Here is a 16644-nt window from a genome sequence, read left to right as displayed (position 1 = left end):
TAATCACACTCTAGATCTTGTTTTAACATATGGCATAGAAACTGAACATTTAACAGTGTTTCCTGAAAACCCTCTCCTGTCTGATCATTTCCTGATAACATTTACATTTACAATAATTGATTACACAGCGGTGGAGAGTAGACTTTATCAAAGTAGATGTCTTTCTGAAAGCGCTGTAACTAAGTTTAAGAATATAATCCACCCACTGTTATCATCTTCAATGCCCTGTACCAACACAGAGCAGAGCAGCTATCTGAACGCTACCCCAACAGAGGTAGATTATCTTGTTAATAATTTCACCTCCTCACTACGTACGACTCTGGATACTGTAGCTCCTGTGAAAACTAAGGTCTCTAATCAGAAGTATTTGACTCCGTGGTATAATTCTCAAACACGTAGCCTAAAGCAGATGACTCGTAATCTGGAGAGGAAATGGCGTGTCACAAATTTAGAGGATCATCATTTAGCCTGGAGAAATAGTTTGCTGCTTTATAAGAAAGCCCTCCGCAAAGCCAGAACATCTTACTATTCATCACTGATTGAAGAAAATAAGAACAACCCCAGGTTTCTCTTCAGCACTGTAGCCAGGCTGACAAAAAGTCAGAGCTCTTTTGAGCCAACCATCCCTTTAACGTTAACTGGTAATGACTTCATGAACTTCTTCACAAATAAAATTTTTATCATTAGAGAAAAAATTACCAGTAATCATCCCACAGATGTAATATTATCTACAGCTACTCTTAGTACCATTGATGTTAAGTTAGACTCTTTTTCTCTAATTGATCTTTCTGAGTTAACTTCAATAATTACTTCCTCCAAACCTTCAACGTGTCTTTTAGACCCCATTCCTACAAAACTGCTCAAAGAAGTCCTGCCAGTAATTAATTCTTCGATCTTAAATATGATCAACCTATCTCTAATAATCGGCTATGTACCACAGGCCTTCAAGCTGGCTGTAGTTAAACCTTTACTCAAAAAGCCATCTCTAGACCCAGCAGTCTTAGCTAATTATAGGCCAATCTCCAACCTTCCTTTCATATCAAAAATCTTTGAAAGAGTAGTTGTCAAACAGCTAACAGATCATCTGCAGAGGAATGGTTTATTTGAAGAGTTTCAGTCAGGTTTCAGAGCTCATCACAGCACAGAAACAGCTTTAGTGAAGGTTACAAATGATCTTCTTGTGGCCTCTGACAGTGGACTCATCTCTGTGCTTGTCCTGCTAGACCTTAGTGCAGCATTCGATACTGTTGACCATAATATCCTATTAGAGCGATTAGAACATGCTGTAGGTATTACAGGTACTGCACTGCAGTGGTTTGTATCATATCTATCTAATAGACTCCAATTTGTGCATGTAAATGGAGAGTCCTCTTCACAGACTGAGGTTAATTATGGAGTTCCACAGGGTTCAGTGCTAGAACTAATTCTGTTTACATTATACATGCTTCCCTTAGGCAGCATCATTAGAAGACATAGCATACATTTTCACTGCTATGCCGATGACACCCAGCTCTATCTGTCCATGAAGCCAGATAACACACACCAATTAGTTAAACTGCAGGAATGTCTTAAAGACATAAAGACCTGGATGGCCGCTAACTTTCTGCTTCTTAATTCAGATAAAACTGAGGTTATTGTACTCGGCCCTGAAAATCTTAGAAATATGGTATCTAACCAGATTCTTACTCTGGATGGCATTACCTTGGCCTCCAGTAACACTGTGAGGAACCTTGGAGTCATTTTTGACCAGGACATGTCCTTCAATGCACATATTAAACAAATATGTAAGACTGCTTTCTTCCATTTGCGCAACATCTCTAAAATTAGAAATATCCTGTCTCAGAGTGACGCTGAAAAACTAGTTCATGCATTTATTACTTCCAGGCTGGACTACTGTAATTCATTATTATCAGGATGTCCAAAAAACTCACTGAAAAGCCTTCAGCTAATCCAAAATGCTGCAGCAAGAGTACTGACAGGGACTAGAAAGAGAGAGCATATTTCTCCTGTTTTGGCTTCCCTTCATTGGCTTCCTGTTAAATCCAGAATTCAAAATCCTGCTCCTCACATACAAGGTCTTAAATAATCAGGCCCCATCTTATCTTAATGACCTTGTAGTACCATATCACCCTATTAGAGCACTTCGCTCTCGCACTGCAGGCCTACTTGTTGTTCCTAGAGTATTTAAAAGTAGAATGGGAGGGAGAGCCTTCAGTTTTCAGGCCCCTCTTCTGTGGAACCAGCTTCCAGTTTGGATTCGGGAGACAGACACTATCTCTACTTTCAAGATTAGGCTTAAAACTTTCCTTTTTGCTAAAGCATATAGTTAGGGCTGGACCAGGTGATCCTGAATCCTCCCTTAGTTATGCTGTAATAGACGTAGGCTGCCGAGGGATTCCCATGATGCATTGAGTTTTTCCTTTCCAGTCACCTTTCTCACTCACTATGTATTAACAGACCTCTCTGCATTGAATCATATCTGTTATTAACCTCTGTCTCTCTTCCACAGCATGTCTTTTATCCTGTCTTCCTTCTCTCACCCCAACCGGTCGCAGCAGATGGCCGCCCCTCCCTGAGCCTGGTTCTGCCGGAGGTTTCTTCCTGTTAAAAGGGAGTTTTTCCCTCCAACTGTCGCCAAAGTGCTTGCTCATAGGGGGTCATATGATTGTTGGGTTTTTCTCTGTATCTATGAAGCGCCTTGAGGCGACTTTTGTTGTGATTTGGCGCTATATAAATAAAATTGAATTGAATTGAACTTTCACTGAGGGCAACTAAGTAAGTTTAAGATAACTAGAACTCAGGGCGTACCCGGCTATAGTGGAGTACACAGTCAGGGGCGCTACATAAAATGGAGGCACCACTGGGATCTTTTGTTGTTTCAGTCTGAAGTTCCCAAGCACATGTATTTTGAGATAAAAGCAGTAACTTTGATATTGTTTGGTCATGGATGTTCAAGCTATGCACTCTGAGTTGTTCGAGGAGCTTCAGGAATGGAGTCGTGGAGAGACCTTAGATGAGGCTCACACACTGATGGTGCTTACTCCCGAAGGAGTGGAGATAGACCAAATAGAGCACACTCTGGAGAGTGTTAAAGCTTTGGGTCGAGTGCGGGTCAGAGGCCGGAGATACAACAAAGCGCTTGATAGGCTAACTGTCCTGTGTGAAACCAAAGAGACAGTAGATGCCACAAGAATCCCACGGGGGCTGGTGAGCCGTGGTCCATCATAGTGACAGCTGAAGCTTCGCCTCGTGAGGATTTTTCCCAGAGTAAATCGAAACGCGGGGCAGAGGCACAGGAGAATGGTAACTCTGCAGAGTCGATAATCCGTGCTGTGGGCGATTTGTTGGCAAAGATGGAGAGACCCTCCAGTGAAGGCAGTAGTTATCGTAGACTCAGAATGTTCTCAGGCACAATACCAACACCAGTTGGAGAAGAGACATTCGAACAGTGGATTGAACGAGCACACCTAATGGTGGAGGAGAGTGACAGTTCTGCTAAAGAAAAGAGGCGCAGAATCATTGAGAGTCTTAAATTATGAAGTTTGTTTAGTCACTGATGTCTGTTTCTCCGACCAGTTGTTATTTTTAGTCTCTCCCCCCCTCTTCATATCTGACAAACAAAGTCTTTAAAACAGGTTTGTCGTGAGTGGTGTGTAGAGTTTTGAACAGGAAGAAGACACATGCAAAGTCTGTTTACAATTTGCATAGGGTGATGTTTAAAAAAGGTAAGAGGTGGAGATCACCTCATTGTTTGCACCTAAGATAAAATGAATGTTAAAATGAAAGCAACGTGTGGGTACAGCGAACAGCTGACACACAGCAGACAGTGTCTGCACCAGTTTCTCTGCTTGATTTAGAGAAGTTGGTTGTACATGCAAAGTGCTGTAGTTCCCTGAACAATGTTGTTACTCCCCACTTTCTCCAAAAGGTATTTCCTACCATTGGACCTTACATCCTGAAAATTATCAATACTAGTCTGTTAACCAGTCAAGTTCCTAGTGGGTTATGCAGTCATAACCCTTAAGAAACCTGGCCTTGATAGTTCTGTTATGTCAAATTATAGACCTATTTCCAAGCTTCCCTCTTTAAGCAAGATCTTGGAGAAATACATTTGAAATGCAAATCAGTCAAACATCTGTGATGCTGTTTTGACAAACTTATCCACCACACGAGTCTCTCAGTTTGTAGCCTCTGAGCACTTGGAGTAGCCGTATTTGTGTAATGAGGGAAAATAAGAAGGAAGGAAGGAAGGAAGGAAGGAAGATGGAGGTCCTCCTCTATCAGGTGGATAATTTAATATCAGATAATTTAATAATAAAACACAAACTGATAACAGACTGAGTTACACTGCTACACTCTTCACTCCCATCATTGTGATAACAATATCTGTCATGCTGACTGTTTGGTCTGACAGCGAAACTGAACTGTGAGGCAGCATTAGTTTCTTTTTTTCATGAATGATGTTCCAGTGTCTCCTCTGCTAAAGGAAACATTAAAGGAAGCAGTCGAACACCTTTTTGTATTGTTTGGAAAATTCAAAGTGAGAGAGGGACAGAGCGACTAACAGCTTTTATTATAGTTTTTCTGAGTTGGAAACATTCCCGTGTGTAACACAGGACCCACGCACACATGACTGAGTTGTGCTTGAACTGTCCTTTATTGAAAAATAATATTTTTCCTTTTGTGGTTTTTGGCACCCGCCTTGGACGCAGCCTCTCCGACTCTCTCTCAGCTCTCGCTCCTTCTCACTGCGGAAACATAAGACAGGTCTCCCTCATTTAAACAGTCCCGTTCCCTCCCTGCCTCCATGCCGCCCTGTGAGCTCACTGTGGCACTCCTGCTCATCAGCAGGCCAAAAAACCAGTTAGTTTTATATAAGTGGAACAAAAGAAGCTGAGTTTAAAAAAAAAAAGAAATGCAAAAAAGTCCTCCTCCTCAGCTCCTCTTAAAGAGTGCACATTCTGCATGTCTGGACTTGATCACAGTGATACCATAATCACTTTAAAATATGATCTCTACATTAAAACTGGTGTTGAGGATCATAAAGAGTCCAAACTGTGTGAACAGTTTCATTTGGATAAATTAAATTAGAGGCACTGTCACAGAAAATGATCCATGATAATATTCAGTTTGATTTTTGGTTCAGTTGACTGAACTTTAGTTCAGATTACATGTTTGCTCAGTGCGTTTGTTTTACTGTGGACTGATTCCAGATCAGATTATTCCGTTTTATTCATGAAACACCAGGAAACAAAAAACAACAGACAACTACAGAAAATTAATCTGTACAGAAAAACTCATTAATTTTATCATTAATAATAAAAGAATAAAATCTGTTATATAAATAAAGAGTTTCACAGTACATGCAGTGTTCAAACTGAAATAAATAAAAGCTGAATATATTACACACAAACACACCCAAATGTATGAATGATGTCTCATCTATTTAAACTACAGAAACATACTGAGGCTTTAGCTCAGCAGGAAGTCACGAGCAGAGATGGGCAGTAACGTGACTTCCTGCTGACTTCACCCCGTACTGTAAAAAGTAATCACTTTTTACAGTAATCAAAAGTAATCAGATTACTGTAATCTGATTACTTTTTTCAAGTAACGAGTAAATTAAGGGATTACTATTGCAAAATCGTAATTAGATTACCGTTACTTTCCCGTAGGAACGCTGCGTTACTAAAACCGTGATTTTTTTTAATTTTTTTTTGCGAGAATGTCTCATGACAGTGACGTAAGCAAGTGCACTGTTAGTGACAACAGCTGTGTGCAGATCGACAAGGGATCATATATCGATTGTGGGTGAGAGTATGAGCGTGCAGCGTTTAAAGCGTGGAAGTACTGACCTTATTTTGAGTTTGATTCCATAAAAAGTGACAAAAACATTAGCGTCCGTTGTGCGTGGGAAGAAAACTTTTTACAGCGAAAAAAACCCCTAAACTTCCAAGCAAGCACCGAGTGCGCAACGACGTAATGGGAAATTCACAGAGAAACTCGCGGATTCTTCAACTGACAGCATGTCTGACTGCCTGTTCAGCATATGCAAAAATATATGAGTTTAAGCATGTGATGACTAAGGCCTTCCATTATGGTGTTTGTCATCACATGTCACAGATATCTGGATGATCATTTGGAATAAACAAAATACTAAAAACTTGTTACTTCATCTTATCTTTATTATTATTATTATTATTATTATTATTATTATTATTGTTCTTATTTTACATTGTTAGGCATTAGGTTTATTTGTAGTAGTCCTTTCCAACGTCTTTCCCTCTTCCATGTTACTGTGGCAGCTTGTCAGCATCTATTTGGGGTTGGGAGTGGAACAGAAAGTAAGGAAATCCAAAGTGCCATTAAAACCAGGAGAGGTTCTTATATTTCAGAAGAAGGGATTAATTCAAAAGAAATGACCTCAATGCCATATTTTATTTAGGAACCCTAGAGAGTACTTTGCAAAATAACACATTCTTATAATTTCACCCTCAGATGAGCCAAGCTACGACTGTCAGGGAAGGTGATGTAGGTACAGAGCATATGAGAGTGGGTAAGTTAATGTCTCTTGTCTAGATGAAGGCACAAGAGGGATCAAATTCAAATTCAAATTTTATTTGTCACACACACACAACCATACACAGTATGACATGGGGGTGAAATGCTTGTAGCTGTACAATGCCCAACCATTAAATGACAAAAGAAAAGTTTTACAATATTTACAATTTACTACAAAAATTTACAAATTAACTTAGGAATTTACAGTAAAGAATGTGCAAATAGCAGAAGAGATTATAAAGATAAGGATTATAAATTATAGGAATTATAGGATTATAGGAAATGTGTGGTGGTGCGTGTGGTGACGTGTGTGAGAGTCCAGTCTTATAGTGACGTGTTTGGGAGAGTCCAGTCCTACACCTGGTTCAGGGCCCGAATAGCCTGGGGGAAGAAGCTCCTCCTCATTCTCTCTGTTTTGGCCTTAAGGGAGCGGAAGCGCTTCCCAGACCTCAACAGTGAGAAGAGTCCATTGTTGGGATGGGAGAGGTCCATCATAATCTTCCTAGCTTTGGACTTGCACCGCTTGGTGTAGATGGACAGCAGGTCAGGGAGCTCTGATTGAATGATGCGTTCTTAGGATCAATGGCAAGGCGTAGAGATTCAGTATCTTCAGTCTTCAGTGGACACTCCATTTCTGGCACAAAACACCTGTAAAAGATGGTCGATTTAGGAGGTGACCCGACAACTTCAGCCTGTCAAACATAGTAATGGAGCAGTATGTTTTAAAAAAAAAAATCTAATTAAGCATGCACTCAGTACCCTAAGAATTATTATGGTAGTTAAACACAGTGATAGTTGTATATCATATTATATCACTTCAAACAGAGGTGATCCAGTAATGCTGCACTAATGAATTAGACTAACTATTCACTTTAGCTAAAGTTATTAAGTTAACTAAAGAGTTGGGATGCTGTGTAAGACATAAAGCTAAAATACAAAGGTTTGGACACCGTTTTGCATGTTTCCCTACTGTAGGGGTCTCTGCAAGCATACAGAGCTCTGAGAAGGTACAAGATGAAAACTTTGGAATTCAAATTCAAATTCAAATTTTATTTGTCACATACACAGTCATACACTGAAAAAAATATGTTGTTGGATTTACTTAATTCAATGGTGGACATTTGTTGCACACAGATGTTTTGCTTTGGCAGCAACTTAAACAATTGAGTTAAATTAACACAATTTATTCATGTTCAATAAACCTGTGCAATTTGTGTTGATAAAATGTGACTTAAACATGTTTTGATGAAGTAATTTGAGCTCTTGAAATATTTTAATCCTTCACAATTTTCTCACTTTATCCCAACACCATTCAATAACTTTTACCCAATACTACTTGGTCACTTAAATACTACATGTTATCTTCAAATTACATTTTGCTATTATATTCTAGTATCAAATACACAATTTTCAAATGGAGGCCTTATAACAGATTATATTGTTCTCTTCCAAGATGGTTGCTGGCATCCACCAGTAACCTTTCAAAACAAAATGTCTAATTTCACTGCATTGACAGTAGGTAAAGAATTAAACTGACATTACTCCTCTACTGAATCTATATAAATCAACAGTTAAATAATGTCAGTTCTTCCGTGTTCTCTGGAATCAATCACAGCAAAGAAATTAGACTCTTTCTTTTGAAAAATGTTGGGAAAGAACAATACAAAACATTCTATTTAAGGCCTCTGACGTCAAGATTCAGTTAAACAACAATTATAACTAAACAATTTGAGGTAATGTTAGTTTCCATTAACATTAAATTAGGTTACTGAATTGGCAAACACCTTCCTATTAACATTACCCATTTTACCCCAATAACTAAAGAAATTAGCACTTGCAGGTCAAAACCTTTATTCAAGAGATGCAAAAATAACATTGATACAGTGACTGTCAAAAATTACGGCACTGATCATACTGTGACATCTTGGTTCAAAACAGCACACTTAGAAATATTCAACGTTCCTTACTTCAACTGAATGAAACTGAAAATACCATTTCACACGACCCATATGGGATATTTAGACTGCATAACTGTTCATGCTACATCTCTTCACTAGTAAAAGAAAGAAAAAATACAAAGAGAAATTTAAAAATGCTGCCAAACAGACAGAGAACTTGTACAGAGCAAAAGGAAAAACAAACAACAACAACAACAAAAAAACGGCTCGTCCTCATGGCAGTTGCAGAGTATATAAAAATGAACTCTGCGATCTGTTCCTGGAATTGAGCTTCAAAAATGCAGCAGAACAAGTGTGAGATTTAAATGTCCTCTCACCTAGAGCTGGTCACCTCACATGCATAACAGTGAGCTTCGTTGCAGGAGCAGTTTTGTCTTAGTTGTGAGCTTTTCTTGAGAGCTGAGTTGCATCCAACTCCATTACCACCCTTTGAATCACCTCAAAAGTGTAGCAGAGTTGTGATGGGTAACTCATGTTGAAGGAATAAAAAAGGTCCAAACAGCATGGCTACTGCAAAGGTCACGTTATCCAGATCTTGAAGAACTACTATACCCTCGATGATGATGCCAACGTCAGAAAAGTCATTGCCTGGTGCATCCTCTGGAGACAGATGTTCATTGTGGTTTTCTCAATCTGTGCAGTGGCCTCAGTCAAGTCCTGGTTAAACACAAAACATTTCTTTAAGATTCCTTTTTAAACTCATCTCTTTTGAATCTACCAGTTCTAATGTTAGAGTAATTTAAACCAATGCAAGCAACATAGTAAATAGCTATAGCCAAAGAGTGGCCTGCCATGCTGCCATTCATGGTCTAACAGAGTTTCTAAGAGAGGGTGAAAAACATAATTTCAAATGCTTTACATTAGTTTTTCTTAGAAAGACACCGGCCCATCAGAAATCCAGGTTTTGTCACTCAGAAGATGTTAGAATTTAGACTTTCAGCCCCACAATTTGGTTAGCTGTTGGTCTTTTTTTTTTTTCAAACAAAAGCTAATGTAAATACTGGTGGGATTTTCCTTTGTTCACTAGAATGACAAATTTAAAGTTTTTTCACACTGATGTGACCCCTAATACAGGGGTGGGGCCTCAAGGGCCGGCGGCTGAGTTCACTACCAGGCCTCATGTGAACTTCAAATTATTAAAGAGGACTACTGGTCCTAACCAGTCCAATGAGGATCAAGTGGATAACTAAATGCATTTTTAAATGTTGCAAAGCCACAATCTACTCATAAAACACTCACCATGAACTCCTGCACCAAGATGTTGCAATTGTCTTTCACACAGATGCGGAGCACTTTGATGAGACTCCCTTCGAGCATTAATGTCATCCTAAAGTATTATAACAAAGAAAACAGAGATTTGTGAACTTTTCAGTAGCACAGAAGAAAATGATCCCAGACCAAAACTTAAACCAGTCAACATGCAACACCAGCATCTACAAAGCAATATCAAAAGTTCCTGTTTGACATCAACTTTATGGATATATAGTTTCCAGAACATTTATTTTTTTAAAAAGATCAATTTTTCTCAGTGGGCCAGTAAATGCATGACGAAAATTATGGCATCCTTTCGGTGGAATCAGTACTCACAGGTAATAGTTGACTGTTTCAATGGATGCAGCATAAAAATCTTTTACTGACCTAATGCAATACATATACACTTTGTAGTTAAAGAATTTTAAAGTTCTTACTGTCATCATGGCAGCTACATCCTTTAGCTTTGTGCCCTGTTCCCCCGATCACTTTGCAAACACTTTCAGCAGACTGTCAGAGAGAAACTCAGCTCCGTCAGAAACCTTGACTGTAAAGGCATGGTTGGGATGCACTGGAATGCTGCATTTCATCTGAAATGACATAAAATTATTTTGAAATAACAGCAGGCACTGTGCTTGGTTAATAATCAGTAATGTTTTGTTGAATAAAAACTGTGTTTCCAGATCTTATGGGATTAAAAAAAATCCAAAGATGTTTATTTCTGATTTGCAACCCAAGAACCCACAAGTTACAACCTCATTTTAGTTCAAGTGTGCATTAATGTGAGTCCAGTAATCACCTTTCTGACAATACATACAGGTATAAGTTAAACCTATGGCAGATTTTGGATTTCTCAGTTGTATTAATAGGGTGGTCTATTTGAGTATGCATGCACCTAATAATTATAAAAAACCTATTATAATTAAGTTACAGAAACCTTAAGCGAAAATAGAATATACTTTCTTACCATAACACCTTGAACCCACAATCCATCAGCTGACTCCTGGTGAAATGCAGAATAGATGTGGTCTCTCAATGTGCATCAACAAAAACAAAAACAAAAACAAAAGGACAGCAGGTGAGGGCAGGAGGGGTAGGGATGTAAGCTAGCATAATACCGCTGATGATATTAGCTAAAGCTGTTCAATGTCCAAAATCTCACTAACACCACGGTGCAGTAAATACACAATGTAACTGAAGAGTCAGTTGACAAATCTATTCACACAGAAAACCAAATTATGTTATGAGTGCCTCGTAATTAGGTTTAATGTGATATTACGGCTCTTGTGCCAAAGACAAATTCAAATGAAAAAGCGCCAATTCTTTGATAACAGATAAAACAGCAAATAAGCTAACGGCTCTTTTTTAGCATGTTACATGGCGGCACTTTAGACGTTTAACTACATTTGGCTGAAATATGGTAAATATTAATTCAAAAAATCAAGACATACCAAAAAACGTAGAGTTGGCTGCTCGACTTGACTGAGATGGATGCATTTTTTAAACCACGATCCAAAGCCCGCGAGATGAAATCACGCGTGGTTTCACGAGATTTAACGTTGCTATCTTATTGACTTACTTCACCTGAACATGATATGAACAATTTAATACACCCTTTCTGCATATCATGTAGTTTTTACACTATATAGTTACATTTATCTTTAAAACATGAGGCAATTGTGTTAAATACATGCAAGATGCTTACATAAATCCAAGAGATGGCCAGTCCCTTTTTTTCAGTGTACACAGTACGATATGTAGTGAAATGCTTGGACAACTGCTCGTGACCTAAAGAGAACAAAAAAGGAAAAGGCTATGAATAAGATAGGAAATAAATATGAAAAATTAAAAAGGGTAAATTTAACTAAGAAGGAATAAAATATAAATTAAGGTTAAAAATGAAATAACTGTACAACACAAATTAGAATGAAGGGTAAATTTAACTGGGAAGAATAAGATAAAATATATAAATTAAAGTTAAATAAAATAACTGTACAACAAAATACACAATACACAATATAGAACTATATAAGAATGTATGAAGAAATCTAAATATAAATAAATATATACACAATAACAGCAGCTGTACAAGTATTAACCGGAAATGAAGAATATAGTGACCAGTGTTGTGCAAAACCAAAGTCCAGAAAGTCCAGTGTGTGTGTAAGAACCATATGTGTGGGTCAGTACTGTGTGGTGGTGTGATTGAGAGACCGTATCGCCTGCGGGAAGAAGCTCCTCCTCAGTCTCTCTGTGTTGGTCTTCAGGGAGCGGAATCGCTTTCCTGACCTCAACAGAGAGAACAGTCTGTTGTTGGGATGGCTGAGGTCCTTCACGATCTTCCTGGCCTTGGTCCAGCACCGCCTGCTGTAGATTGAGTGCAGGTCAGGGAGCTCGGAGCGGATGGTGTGCTCAGCTGACCGCACAACCCTCTGTAGAGCTCGTCTGTCCTGCATGGTGCTGTTCCCGAACCAGGTTAAGATGTTTCCCGCCAGGATGCTCTCTATGGTGCACGAGTAAAAGTTCCTGAGCACCTTGGAGGGCAGTTGGAAGTCTCTCAAGCGTCTGAGGTGGTAGAGACGCTGTCGGGCCTTTTTCACCACGGTGTTGATGTGACAGGACCATGACAGGTCCTGCGTGATGTGAACTCCGAGGTATTTGAAGCTGTCCACTCTCTCCACTGGGCACTCGTTGATGACGGGGGTCTGGTAGTTCCTCTCCTGCTTAGTGCTGAAGTCCACTATCAGCTCCTTTGTCTTACTGACGTTTAGAAGGAGGTTGTTCCTCTGGCACCAGTTCTCCAGATTCCTAATCTCCTTCAGGTAGGCCGTCTCGTTGTTATCAGAGATCAGGCCCACCACGACGGTGTCGTCAGCAAACTTGATGATGGTGGTGGAGCTGGTAGTGGCCACACAGTCATATGTGTACAAAGAGTACAGCAGGGGGCTCAGAACACACCCCTGGGGGGCTCCAGTGCTGAGAGTGGTGGAGGCTGAGACATGTCCGCCCATCCTTACTGCCTGTGGTCTGCCAGTTAGGAAGTTGGAGATCCACTGACACATAGATGAGCTGAGTCCCAGATGCTCCAGCTTGGTGGTGAGTGTGGAGGGAATTATGGTGTTAAATGCAGAGCTGTAGTCTATGAAGAGCATTTTAACATAATTCCCCCTTCTAGTGTCCAAGTGAGTGAGTGATGTGTGGAGGAGATGAGAGATGGCATCGTCTGTGGAACGATTTGGACGGTAAGCGAACTGTAGTGGGTCCAGTGTGTCTGGTAGTGAAGAAATGATGAAGTCTCTGACCAGGCGTTCAAAGCACTTCATCACTACTGAGGTGAGGGCTACAGGGCGATAGTCATTGAGAGAAGCAGGGTGGGGTTTCTTCGGGACAGGAACAATGATGGACTCTTTGAAGCATGTGGGGATCACCGACTGAGATAAAGAGATGTTGAATATCTCAGTGAACACAGGAGCTAGCTGGTATGCGCAGTCTCTTAGGATACGACCTGGGATGCCGTCTGGTCCTGCTGCTTTCCTGGTGTTCACTCTCTTGAAGGCTCTCCTTACTTCATGCTCGGAGATGACGAGCACGTTTCCGGTGCTGGCAGTATCTTCCTGTCTGCAGCCGTTAGCGCCGCTAACACTAGCATTGTTGGAGACCTTAGCTGCAGCCTTGAAGCGAGCATAGAAAGTGTTCAGCTCGTCTGCCAGAGTCACGGCCGCGTTCGTCATACCGGTTGTTGGTGCTTTATAGTCCGTTATTGTCCTTAGTCCCCGCCACAGGCTCCTAGAGTCACTCTGTTGGAGTTGTGACTCTAGTTTCCTCCCGTAGCGCTGCTTCGCCTCTTTCACCGCCCTCCGCACGTTATATGACGCGGCTTTGTACGGGTCCATGTCCCCCGTCATGAGTCCCGTGTTGTAGGCAGCGGTGCGGGATCTCAGAGCGTCGCGGATGGTTTTATCCACCCACGGCTTCTGGTTGGGAAACGTTGTGAAAGTCTTTGTCTCCACGGTATCATCCGCTAGTTTCCCGATGAATCCCACAACCGCTTCCGTAAACACGTTGACGTCATCGTCTGAGCTGTTTCTGAACATGCCCCAGTCTGCGTCATCGAGTGCGTCCTGTAACGCGGCCACCGATTGATCCGTCCAGCGCGCGACCTTCCTCTGAACCGGAACTTCCTGTTTCAGCCTTTGTTTGTATTTTGGCATGAGGAAGATGGCGGCGTGATCAGATTTGCCAAACGGGGGGCGGGATTGTGCCTTGTAGCCGTCCTTGACCGTAGTGTAGCAGTGGTCCAGTGTCCTTTCACCCCTGGTGGGGCAGGTGATGTGTTGATAAAAGTTCGGCGCTGCGCATTCTACTAGAAACAGTCGATCATATTTGTTGTCAAAGCTGAATTCAGGGCAAACTACGCAAAATTAGCGTTTTTAGCTAACAGCTACAATAAGCATAAAAGTTACCTTACGGCTATCATTTGTTAACATGACGCTTGTTCTTATACATGTAATACATTTATTACCAACCTGAGAGTTTATCCGCTGGTCATTCGACATGACGAATGACTTCTGAAGTCTTAATTCAGCTCAAGATGCAGTAGATTTCCGTCAGTAACACTTTCGGTCTGCTAGTAAAACGTAGTTCTATTAATCTGCGCTTGAACCGGAACCAGATGTATTTTGGAACTGAAATTGAATTGTAGAACTGAAACTGAATGGTGAGAAGTGAAACTGAAATTATTCGAGAGCTGAATTTTTAAAGGATAAAATGCAGTTTCAAAGCAAATCAATTCATTTTCAAAATATAAAATTCAATTTCAATTTAGTGATGATCATTTTCAAACCATAAATTCAAATTCAAATTTAACTTATTCAAATTCAGTTTCTGATGGCACAGATTTCTGCTCTGCAGCGCACTGCTTTTTTTGCCCCAAAAACATAAAACATAAAATATTTTCCAAAAAAAACATTTGAAGTAATATTTTATTGTTATTATAATTAGGCCTTTAGATGGACAAAAGATTGGCACCCCGGGGGGAGGGGGTGCAGAGCCATTGCAGGGGGGGAGACAAAACGCTTTGACGTTGCTATCACGGGGCGCCCACAGAAACGCAAAGCAGGAGATGAAGCATCGCTGAATGTGTTTCCAAACCAACTTCATTCTAAGCCAAAAACTAGAAAATATGGTGAAGCAAATCTGCCCTTTGGCTTCACCTGCACAAGTGCCGAGGTAGGTCTCCCTGCAGAACTGGTTTTCCCTTCATCAGGAGCAGCGCTGGGCTCTTCAAATCACGGACAAACAATATCCCACATTGTTGATTTTTAGTTCACAAACACTTGTTGTAATGACTAACTACTCCTGACATTTTGGAGATGTTTGCTCTTTATACAGTAAAGTTACAGGAGATACAAATAATATCAGGCTGATCCTGCCACGATTTGTTCCCTTTGTTCAAATCACCGACAAACAGCATCCCACAGCTGTTCATGTTTTTAAACCCATTTTGCACAGAGAGACATTTTTTTGAAAAATGTATTGAAAGCAATGTTGAATATTATTACTGTTGGGTCTGTGTTTCCACAAGCCCCGCTAATTCTAGAGACTTATTCATCATGAAGAAAACAAGACAGTCGATCGATCAAACACTTGCGCAAGGGAGGCCTCGTCTGTGTGTGTGTGTGTGTGTGTGTGTGTGTGTGTCAGACCACCTGCTGACCAAAGGGTCGTAACACAGGAAGCTTACATCAAAAGAAGCAGATCTTTCAGATAGAATAGAATAGAATAGAAAACTTTATTTGTCAATTTCTTCAAATGTACTTGCCATACAAAGGAATTGAAATTACGTTTCACACTGTCCCATGTGTAGACATTGACAAACAATAAAGTGCAGATGCACAACAAAAATAGACAAGACCTAAACATAAATAAATAAATAAAATAAAGTGTTCGCAGCAGTAATGGTAATATAATAATATAAATAGTGCTAAAAGAAATACTAAAAATATATAGCAGCAGGTGTGTGCAATTGCAATGCAGAGGTAGTTGTTTCCATTCAGGAATGTTTTCCAGTTCTTGGTTCAGAGAGTGTTTCTTGTTGGAGAGTGTGCGTGGATGGGGGGTGGGGGTGGGGGGTAGAGTCCAGTCTGTCTTCCTACACTTCTGCCAATCTGGTGATTCTGCTGGCTGGGAGCCAGGAGGGAAGAGAGTTCAGCAGTCTGACAGCCTGGTGGATGAAGCTGTTGGTGAGCCTGGTAGTGCGGGAGCGGAGACTTCTGTATCTCTTTCCAGAGGGCAGGAGGCTGAACAGACAGTGCGCGGGGTGGGTTGCATCGTTGACAATTGTGATGGCTTTGCGGGTGAGGCGAGTGGTGTAAATGTCTTGCAGGGAGGGGAGTGGTACACCAACTATCCTCTCAGCTGTTCTCACAATGCGTTGTAGAGCTTTCCTGTTATAGTCAGTGCAGCTACCGCCCCACACAGTGATGCAGCTGGAGAGGATACTTTCAATAGTTCCTCTGTAGAATGTAGTCAGGATGGGTGGTGGAGCACTTGCCCGCTTGAGTTTGCGCAGGAAGTAGAGGCGCTGTTGTGCTTTCTTGGCCAGTGATGCTGTGCTGGTGGTCCAGGAGAGGTCCTCACTGATGTGCACCCCCAGGAACTTGGTGCTGCTCACCCTCTCCACCGCAGCGCCGTCGATGGTCAGTGGGGGGTGACAGGTGTGGCCTCTCTGGAAGTTGACAATAATCTCCTTGGCCTTACTATTATTTAGCAGGAGGTTGTTGTCTCTGCACCACGTGGTCAGGAGCTCAACCTCTTTCCTGTAGTGGGTCTCATCGCTCTTGGTGATGAGCCCCACCAGTGTTGTGTCGTCCGC

At 40.9% G+C, this 16644-nt stretch overlaps 1 protein-coding gene and 1 long non-coding RNA gene across 2 annotated transcripts in view; one reads left to right on the top strand and one right to left on the bottom strand.

The window, feature by feature from the left end:
- The window catches only part of LOC146713211 (V-set domain-containing T-cell activation inhibitor 1-like), a 169935-nt gene that overhangs the window by 84134 nt on the left and 69157 nt on the right, over window positions 1–16644 (top strand). The window lies entirely within an intron of this gene.
- On the bottom strand, window positions 8396–11511 carry LOC146713219 (uncharacterized). Its single transcript, XR_014919096.1, has 4 exons — window positions 10738–11511; window positions 10208–10360; window positions 9759–9846; window positions 8396–9176 (listed from the first exon to the last, which is right to left on the bottom strand). It is a non-coding gene; the product is annotated as an uncharacterized LOC146713219 (long non-coding RNA).

Source organism: Copadichromis virginalis, linkage group LG3, assembly GCF_057382275.1.
Source record: "Copadichromis virginalis isolate Kocher_CV1m ecotype Utaka linkage group LG3, C_Virginalis_male_GT1.1, whole genome shotgun sequence".
Taxonomy (NCBI): Eukaryota; Metazoa; Chordata; class Actinopteri; order Cichliformes; family Cichlidae; genus Copadichromis; species Copadichromis virginalis.
Note: the sequence above shows the minus strand (reverse complement) of the source record. Positions and strands in the feature narration are given on the sequence as shown.